This window comes from Taeniopygia guttata, chromosome 2 (assembly GCF_048771995.1).
Source record: "Taeniopygia guttata chromosome 2, bTaeGut7.mat, whole genome shotgun sequence".
In the NCBI taxonomy this organism is placed as follows: domain Eukaryota; kingdom Metazoa; phylum Chordata; class Aves; order Passeriformes; family Estrildidae; genus Taeniopygia; species Taeniopygia guttata.
In genome coordinates this window covers 25,358,369-25,369,006 of record NC_133026.1, presented here as the reverse complement: position 1 = coordinate 25,369,006, position 10,638 = coordinate 25,358,369, and the positions used below count along the sequence as shown (strand labels likewise).

At 38.6% G+C, this 10,638-nt stretch overlaps 1 long non-coding RNA gene across 1 annotated transcript; it reads left to right on the top strand.

The window, feature by feature from the left end:
* Nucleotides 1-4,297: 4,297 nt before the first annotated feature.
* LOC121469437 (uncharacterized) lies at nt 4,298-9,408 on the top strand. The gene is made up of 2 exons (XR_005979456.2): nt 4,298-4,590; nt 8,652-9,408. It is a non-coding gene; the product is annotated as an uncharacterized lncRNA (long non-coding RNA).
* The last annotated feature ends 1,230 nt before the right edge of the window (nt 9,409-10,638 follow it).

The following is a 10,638-nucleotide window of genomic DNA, read 5'->3' as shown; positions in this document are numbered from 1 at the left end:
GCATTTGTTCCAGACTGCATACACATGAATCTATTCAGCCAGGGGCATCAAAGCAGAACTTGTAGTTGATGTTACTCATGCAGGGGGCTTGTTTCATTCCTCTTTTCCTGGGACATAAACAGCTTCTGCATAGGAGCTGCTGCCTCTTCAAGGATGTGGAAGGATGCCACATGTCTGAAACACATTCTTTTAAAGACAAAACCCTCCCACAAAAGCGTTTGGCTCTCTATCTCCACACTTGCTTGCAGCCTTTACTTCCACAGGGTATATTCAGCAACCCCTGGGATCAGCAGACAGTTTTCCAGTTGACTTTGGTAGGAATTGAATCATACCATAATGACATGCCTGAGGATGACCAGCAAATCGTCCAGCCTAGCATCTCAGATTCATGCAAAATGCTCAGGATGAGGAATTACTGTCCATTGAAATTAGTGGGGAAAAATTAATTGACATCAGCTAAGAATCTGGTCAGGCAGTTTCCAAGTGCATGGAATATACCTATAGAACCACACTGGTGTAGACACCAACAGATTCAGATAAAAAACCAATTAGTCTGGGAACACCATGATTACAGAGAAATGAAAGTCCATTGCCTGGGCTTTCAAGCCAAGCTGCATGTGCATTAACTTCCAGACTTGCTTCGACACTGTCTATCTTCAAAGGCACTCTCAGACAATTCTGTTTCTAATGGTATATCTCTATTACACTATTAAAAAAGAAATCAGTGCCAAACTTGATCCTAATTTCATAGTGAAGCTTGGTCCACTGGTTACAAAGAGCTGGGTTACGGTCTATAGTCCTAATGTTTTGCTGCTGACTGAGAGATGCCCTCTGCTTGAGAGATCCTTGGGGGGAGCAGAGCCAGCACAGTCAGACATGTGTCATTGAGTCCCACACAGACCAGCAGAAGGGACAGGTGTGGGGAGAAAAGACAGGAAGAACAAATTAATTTGGGGGCAATTCCCTAATGGGAGCAATCTGAGGAATACTAAGGTTTACCCTTTGGGTAAACATGGCATAGAACAATCCTCAAAACCCGGCAACCAAAAACACATCCATGTGTTTGTGGCACAAACTCCCACTGAGTAGAGTCTAGTTTGGTGTTACCCAGAATTCTTTGGCTACATTATTTTATTTCACTGTAGCCAAGTGTCTTCCTTTACTTACTTTCTATGCTGCTGTTGAATACGGGAACAATTTGTACATCCTCTGTGGTTCATGAAAGCAAAGACAACCCATTATATTTAAAGTTCCAGGACCACAAGTCTCTCCAGAAGGATGTTGTTCTGGAAGAGCAGAATTGATGTAATTCTTTTTTTCAGGTGAAGAGCAGATGTGGTATTTGCCGTAAAGTCATCTTAGCAAATGCCTATGTGAAGCAGCACTGATGAAAACACAAAGTATTGAGCAATGAACTGCCTCACATAGAAACTGTCAGGGAGATTCCTATACTTACAGGGAGGTGGACTGGGTGTTCTAATAGATATTTTCAATCTCAGTTTTTTATCACTATGATTCATGCTAATTGTTAGTGGGAAATCACTTAGTGTCAGTAATAGAGGTGACACATTCTTTTCTTTTTAGTCATTGCATATATATTGTATTTATGGTGAGAGAAAGGGTTTATTTCTCTTCTCCTTTCCCCAGAAGCATGTTTGGATTTCATGCATAAATAGTCTTTCTTCCTTTAATCTGATTCACATGACAGTATGCATTTGCATAAAGCTTCTTCTTGGGTAAACCATTCAAACCTTTATCTAGAGAGAGTAGACATGTCACAGAATTATGTCCTGCTTTACAAGACAGCTTCTTTTTTTTCCTTTCCTTCCTGATGCATTATTTGTAGCATATGCTAATGTATTATAATGGTTATTAAGAGCACAAGGCCTTGCCTTTCAGCTTTCCACATTTCCCCAGGCATAACCTAACATTCCTCGCCTTTCAGCTGTGCTCATCTTCTCCTGTCAGGAAGTAAAGAACAATTAATACATATGGCACATAAAAATGTTCACACCAACCCACTCATTATTTTTTGTGGCTACATCTGCAGTGTGCTTAGTGCTTTCTAGACATCCAAGCTGGATCTGCCCCAACCAAGAACATGAATTGTAACATATCATAAACCTGCTCATTTTTGCCACACCACCTTTGGATTGTCAAAGGGACAGTACTATAGTTTAGCCTAAAATCTGTTTCTGAGCCAAGTAAAGTTCAGATTCAGATCTGGCACTTTAAATTCTTCCAATCTCTGCTTCAGAGATACTCACCAGTTGAGAGAGGATGAGGAGTTAGGATAGCAATTGCTCCCACTGGCTTTCTGCCATCTTGAATTAAAAATCTTACACCTGGCTGCTCCACTCAGGAGCCCTCTAGACCAGGAGTGAAGAGCACTCTCCCTTTTCACACCAAGCACAGCCTGTTCTGTGACCAAGAAGGAAGGTTGCAAACTCCCATCCTACCTCCTTCCTTAATTCCATGTAGAAAAGCTCCTGCCTGAGAGGGAATCCATACTCTACAGCTTTGAGCTGTTGTTAAGACAACAGAGCCATACTGGGATAAATCTAAGGCCTCACTCTCTCTGGCTTCCATTTTGGCCCCTTTTTAGTTCTGGAATTCATGGCAATATCGTTCTGAACTCAAAGACATAGTGCATGTAATAACTCATATCTGTGGCTATGTAACTGAAGGAAAAGAGAGCCAGTCTATGCAATCTCAGTTTTGAAAAAATGTAACCTAGATATATGTTAATAGTATAGATATAGATTATTATAGATTATATCTAGATTATATACATTATTATAATCTTTATAATCTAGATATATTTAATGGATTTTAATAGATTATAAAATTACACTGGACATTTTTATGAAATCAAGTTTATTTTATCCCAGTCCTAAAATAAAAGTTTGAACAGATCCAGTATCAATATTTTTCCTTTTGATAAAAAATGATATGTTTTAGAAAGCCAAAATCTATAAAAAATTCACTAAGATATTACTTTCCATGGAGTCAGAAAGTCTCAAGTTGAAACAGTATTTACTATCATAACTGAATTTTAAATTATCTTCTTAGGAAAAAGAAGTATAGATAGATGTGATCTCAACATGAAATCAATAGTTAAAGTAACAATAGATTAACATCCATTCACCAGAGAGCTGGAATTGTGTCAAAGGGTTTGGTGACACCATAAACCACAAAAGCACAAGCCAATTTTCCTTTCCTATGGCAAGATTTTGAATTTGCAGCTCAGCTGAAGTGTCTTTTGGGGAGCTAACAGCAATAAACATAGCAATACATCACTGTGTGCATGTTTAGATACCCACATAAAATAATTTCAGAGAAGTCAGAGGAATGCAGGTAGGTACTTTCCAATGAAATGAATGAAGGTAACACTCTAAATCAAATTGTAAGTATATTAAAATCATGGTTATTTTTACATCATTCCACTGAGATAATTTGTAATGGTAATGGTTTCCAGAATGGGGCCCTGTATTTTCAAAATGCAGCAACAGTCCCTAATTATCAGATATATTTAAAGTCCATGCAGACTAAAGAAGGTGAAGGTCACATATTATGTTCAAAATTTAGTGATTGGGAAATGAATCCTTTGAAGAGGCAGAAATGATTCTGTGGGAGGCAAGTATTGCCCTTCTGCTGCTCAGTGAAACCTTTCCATTCCTAATTATTCCATGTTGAGTAATATGTTACAAAAAGGGGAAACTATTATGTATGTGCAGATCCAATTAATTTCTTAAGAAAGTGGTCTGTCTCATCTCCAAACAAATGTTTTCTAAGGAAAGGAGAAGTAAGGTAAATCGGAAAATTCCTCTATTATGAACAAATAGCCATTGAAGTTTACAGTTCAGAATCACTCTGGTACCCAACATACTGCGGTATTGACTTATATCTCCTTGGCTGATGGAGATAACCATTCACAGGAAGACTTTGTTTTGCTTTTTGGATCTGAAGAGCTGTCATTACGACAAAACAGCCACAATGCTGTGCTGCTTGGGCAGAGCTAATGGCCTGTCTGTAATCAAGTTATTCTGCTCAGCAAAGAGAGACACAAACACGTATTTTGAAAGAGCAAATGCTCACAGTAATTACCACACTTCCAGCTGTCCTACACTCCATGGGTCTTCCACTCTCTGGTGAACCTGGGGTTTCATTTGATGCCTGCAGTGTATTCTGTCATAGACCTGCATGTACAGCGTGCACAGGTTCCTCAGTAAGGAGTTCTTTCCTTCTGCATCCTCACAGTCCTGTTCTAACTTAATCCAAGTCCTAAAGAGAAAATAGACAAAAGAAAGAGAGGAAAAATTCAAAAAGGGAGCTCCTGGTAAGCATATGTCAGACATATTCCTTTGTATCTCCTGTAGTGAATCAGGTACCCAGCCCTTACGTATAAAGAGGACTCTTTATACTCTTTATAAGCAAGCATCTTTCCCACAGGGCTCCACTAAGGCTCAGGTTGGATTTCACCTTATCCATTCAAATTTCTCTTCTGTTTTTCTTATTACTATAGCCTGCACAACAGAAGAAGATCATGTACAGCAGTGAGAGTGCCAGTGAAGGGAAGAGCTACTGGAGGTAACCTATTTTTCTTCCAGCAAGCTGGATTTGCAAAAGATCTGCACCATATCAGTTTAAGGAGTGTGTATGTCTACATGTTTTTCTGTCTGTCCACAATGCTTATTCCACAGGATAAGATCCTGTGGCTGAGAGTCATCTAGGAGATGGTGGCAATACCAGGCTATCCCTAATTATTTTTTTAATCACAATATATTCCTCTCCATAATTTGTTATTAATTTATTGCCAAATTTGGAAAAAAAAGGAATACCTGAACCAAAAACCAAGATTCTCAGTCTGAGTTCAAACTATTCCCTCAATGGGACTGAAATATACCACATCCTAAGACAGGAAAGTCTTGGAGAATGGCTTACACAAGGGCAAACACTGACAAAGGGATGGAGGGACCACCTTTACTCTTTGCACTGTTCTGACTTCATTGCTCCAGTTCTTCATGCAAAATCCCTGCTGTGGAAAGATTCTGCTTTTGGTGTGTTGTGGTTAACAGAAGAAAAGTGTGGCAATGAAAGACATTTATTTCCCACTGCCCAACATGCTTTCCCACTCTGTTTTAATATCCAAACTCACTCCAAGTTGCTTTTTTATTTCTTCTGTCAAACTGAAGATTCATTTGCAGAATGGCTTGAGTAACCACTGCTCTAAAGTATAGAGGGACCAAAACAATGGTACAGCTGTTGAGAGACTTGCCTTTTCTTGGCTAAAGGAGTGCCAGGAAACAGTGTCTGCTATAGGAGAGCTGAAATGAGGATTGTGACAGAAATCTATTTGTGGATAAGTCCCTATAGCCACAGAATAATGGCAACACCCTGGCAATCCCTAAAGACTGACCTTCTCACAAATACAAATCTGCTATACCAAGGGAGGCTGCTGAGACTGCTTGTGCTGCAAGAGAGCACTGAACTTTGGTGTACCTATCCTAGAGGTCTTCCAAAGCTAACAAAATGAACCTGTAGCTAACAAAATTACATAAACCAGTGTTAGTGACAAAAGTTAGGACTTGGGTTTCTGGGGTGAAGAATGGCTGCTTTTTCTTGCTAAGATCACTAACAGCTGAAGAAATCCAACAACCTTTTTTTATGAGCCCCTTAGAGCTTCTAAAATGGTATTAGCTATTATCATAGTTAATATTGCTTGATGTGGAAATATAAACTTGGGAAAACAAGTACTAAGACATTTGTGTAAATGTAACTCCTGACATTTATGTTTATTAATTTGCTTTTGAGCAGTTTTCCATATTAAAAAAGAGATTGATTACTCTGAATGTGGAAAATACCATGTTGTCACTAATATATATTATTTAATTACAAAAGCAATAGAAAGAGGGTTTTAATATAATTTTCCTGCACAATTCTGTATGCAAGATTTGTTAAAAATCTAACACACAGTTGACAAGAAACAGATATGTTGAAAGACATCAATAAATGTACCGATTAAGAGTTTGAGACACTTTAAAAATATGGAGCAAAGGCTGACTATTCTAATTACCTGAGACATGTGACGTCAATTGTCCTTAATACTTTAAGAATGACAGATTACAAATGAATAGATATTAGGGCTTTCTGCTCTGTTGCCTGCTGAAGAATCTGTTAAAGGACAAGTACTTGGATATGTCACCTTGTGTCTGGGGAAGGGAGGGGAGTAGAGAAGAATGAAAGGATGATGATGAGAAAAGTGAGATTATCTCAGTGTTGCATTCTTTCCTAAATCCAAAGTGGGAATTGAGTCTTGAAGAAAAAACAATGCTTTGTGTTTTTCAATTAGAAATACTTAAAGGTATATGCAGCTAAGCTTCAAGCATTAGCTTCCCTTCATATCTCTGAGGAGCACTAAGAAACTGCACAGACCATATTTCCCATATAAATAAAAAGAGGAATTAATTCTCTTAAGTGCTGGACATGGCCTGCTGACCAAGTTGTTTGCTGCTTTCAAAAGGCTCAACACAAGAGTTAAACTTCTAATGATGTTAATACAGACTCTCAGTTAAACAAAGATTATGTCTTTTTTTCTAAGCAAGTCTGTGAGCATCTTTGCCCTCAAACAGAAAAGGCAAACCCAGGATCCAACTCTGCTCCTCTACAGTCAGGGAGAGTATGGATTGAGGTTAGTAAGTGTGGCATTTCCTTAAAGTAATGATTTTTACATGGAAGCAGACTGTGAGAATTACACTGTGACATTAGCACAGACATCAAGTGTACATCTCCTGCCTAAAATAAGCCATATTTTGCTTCTTCTAGCCTGTAAGCCTGGTAGGAACCCTTTGCTGTTGCATTTTATACACAGGCACAGGAGGCAACGAACGCCCAGCAGAAGTCACACCACAAACACAGCGAGTGCTATGGCCAGGAGGGCCTCTCAGGACAGCCACCACCAACACCTGCAGCCCATGGCGGGCACAGAGGGTGACTGCCTCCCCTGGCAGAGGATCCCATGGCAGTGGGGCTGGAGTTGACCTAAATAACACAGCCTGGTCTTTGGCCCTCTGTGTGTGACAGACAAGGGGTGCACATTCTCCCAGTGACCAGTGCTCATGCATGAACGCCTTCCTGCCTCTCTTGACACAACCCCATTGAAACTGCTGACCTCGCCAGGGAGGTATTTATGACATGTTCATTAACCAGAGCCTGAACACCTGGAAGAGAAAAGGCTCTGGATTCTATTACCAATCCTCTAAGTTGTCCTGTTTCACTAATTACTTTTAATTCTTATTTATTACAAATAATATAGCTATTTCTCTGCCCATCTTTCTTTCTGCACAAAATGCAATGCAGAAAAACTATTTACTCTAAGTCACCAAGTAAGAAAATGAGACAATTTCTCTTCAATTATATTAGAAAGAAAATTGCTTTTAAAAATGCTTTATGCATAAAGTAATAATGTTTATTTATGTAAATACATATTGGCATGTATTGTCCCAAACACAATTAACATTCCTTTTCCAGAGAATAATTCACTGGCAGTGACTGAATATAAAATGCAGCTCTTGAGAAGAAAGATTTCAACAAACACAAATAGCAATGCCCCTAAATATATCATAATGGTTAAGAAACACAGCAAAACCACTGATAGCCATTATAAATTCAGCGGTGGATTAGTTAATATCACAGTCCTCTGAACACATTTACCCTCCCTGGATTTTAGCAACACAGCCTCCCTTGTAGATACAAAATGCCAGTTAAATAGAGGCCTGTTCTTCTGTGGCTTTCCAGGAATTTAACCCAAGATTAACTCTAACTAGTACATCTATGATGCTATATGGTACCCACACTGCACATGAGACTGATGATAAATGTTACTGTAAGGGTTTTTCTTCAGAAAGACCAATCCCTTTAGAGTGAAGAAAGTAAAATAGCAGCAGATAAAAGGCACAAATTTTAAAGCCTCAAAACGTGGGCTCCTTATTTCCCCAGTGATAGGTTTAGAAAAAATTGTGGGTAGCAGCAGAGCCCAGAATTCTCAATAAAAAATTTAAGTGGTGTTGCTCAGAAATGCATCTTAGAAGTACTTAAAAAAAGAGGACTCGACATTATTTGATGGTGTTTTTCTGAAAGCATATAAGGTAAGAAAGAAAGGTAAAATGTAAAGGTAACAGGACAGTGCCCTCTGCCAGGACCAGACAATAAATTGAAAGCAGCCTTATAAAACACTTACTTATAACATGAAATCAGTGAAGAGGTAGAAATTGAACTGGAGAATTGAAGTCAATTCTCATGCTCTCACTTTACTCCCTCCTTGAAAACAATCATAAAAATGTGAAGCAATTTGGCGGAATGGCCTGTTCTCCTGTAAGACTCCTTAATGCATTTCATTTCTTCTAGTTATTCTTAAGTGCTTCATTACATAAACAATTATATGATTCATGCACATCTAGGACAGAAAATGTTTTAGTGAACTTTTACAGTTCGTAACTCTACATTCTTATGGTCAAAACCGCAGGAAGACCGGACGAAGTTACCTATAAAACCACACAAGGCTTTTCATTTTTCCTAAGGTATAAGAACTAGATGTAACTACAATTAAACCTTTACTTTCATGAAAATATTTTCTTACCACTTCTGTCCAGGTGTGACAAACTCATCTCTATTTCAAGGAAATGGTGAAATAAGAGCTCTGAGACAACTGAGAGACTTTAAGAGATTGAGACTACAAGAAAACAAGGTAACTTCCTCCAACAAAAAGCATCACAATGTGGCTTTTCAGAAAGAAAATTTCCAGCTTGAAGATGTTCCAAAGCACATTTTCTCCCAATAGTGCTTGCAAAAGGAAAGAAAATACAAAAGGAAGAATATTGCAAAAGAGAAGAAAATCCACCTAACTCAAACCACAGCCATTTTCTTGCCTGATAAGTCCAAAGCCAGGTGGTTAGAATAAAAGATTGGTGTTTATCTGTTAGAAGATCTGGGGCTGATTCATTCTATTTACTGCAGCAAGCTCACCTGTGAGGCTTTATGCCTTGGGGAAAAAAAAGCTCAGCAGGGGTTAACTTCTTGTTGTGGGGGAAGAAAGGAGAGGTGAGATTTGAGTTTTAATTGATGCAAGGGGAAATCCCCTCTCTTTTATATACCTGGTTCAGAGAAAAACACAGGTAATAAGTAATAACAATAATAAAAATAAAGTCTTAGGAGCACAATTCTTTAAGCGTTTCCAGGTCATCTTGGACGTGGGGGAAGGGAGTTATCATTATAAAAGATTCCCCTGAGGTTCAGTAGGGAACTCAGCTGAGAGATTTGTAGGAAACTTTAACTTGTATGAAATCTGTGAGTTTATTGCTTGAATTAACTCTGAGCTGAGGAATAAAGTATACTTAATGCACTTTTAAAGCACTGTTTTACTTCCCCGTTTGTTTCTATAAAAGGATGCTTTCCAAGCTGATCTGTGCAGTATATTTGTCCCTCTGGGTTTTACCTTAATTTGCTTGCTTGATCCAGAACGAAGAGACTTGAATATCTGGTTCCAGAAGTTATTCTCTCATTGTGTACCACTGTCATTTCTGTCTTGCTTTCCATTTAAAAGATTCCAGCTTCCAAGATTGCAGTTTTCAGGTACTAGAAACCTAAAATGGCAATGCTTCTCTACAGTGTAGTAACGGCAAAGATAAAAGAAATCAGTTAAAAAACCCAGAACAGTATTTTTAGTCCAATTTGCAGTTGATGTGGGATAAAACAGCAGCCTGTTTAAAACTAAAAGTGAGAACAAAAAAACCCCTAACTTTTACGTATGGCTGCAAGGCAGTTTATTTTGAGCAAAAGCCCTCTAAAGTTATTCCAAACCTACTTGCTTGTAGAGGCAAGGTTTTTCTATAGCAGCAGGCATGTGGAGGTGTGTTGCCCTGTGCTCTGCAGGGTTAGCAGATCTGCTCCCACCAGCCCCCTTGCCCATGAGCTGCCAAAGGCCACTCAAATAGCACAGCAGCAGAATGTGGTGACACACCTCACCCCTTTTATGTCAGAAAGATATTTTCATGTTCTCCCCGTATTTCTTCACTGTCTGAAAAAATACCTGAAGAATTATATTACAGTTTCTGGACAATTTAATTAGGAAACACTGCTGGCAAAGAGTAATGTTTCATATTTGCCCTCTTTTGTTGTTTTTCTGCATCTAGCTCCTTGTTAAGGTAGGCAGCTACCTACTTTGTCTACCTTTAAAGCTGGTCCTGACAAATGCTGTGTTGTATTCCAACTGAGCCTATAAAGTTTATAGAATAACAGGGCTGCTTTAATGTGGTAAATGGAAGGGCCGGAGATAGGGCAAAATTACTTTGACATTTAAAAAGTCCAGCCCCTTTTGCTTTACACTTTCACTTAGTGCTGGAGTTGAGAAACATTTTGAAAAATAAAGCTTTACAGTTTCCTGTTAAATCTAACTATTTCGTACTGTGTAATTAATTGTGCCCTTGCTCTTCCAATCCTCTCAAACTGAAATTAATAACATTGTGGGAAGCCATGATTTTTCCAAAGATGTGTGGTTTAAAAACTGAAGAAACACTTATTCAAAGAACAAAGTGAGAGAAACATAAGAAACATTCTGTCTGGGGGAGAAATGAGCCCATT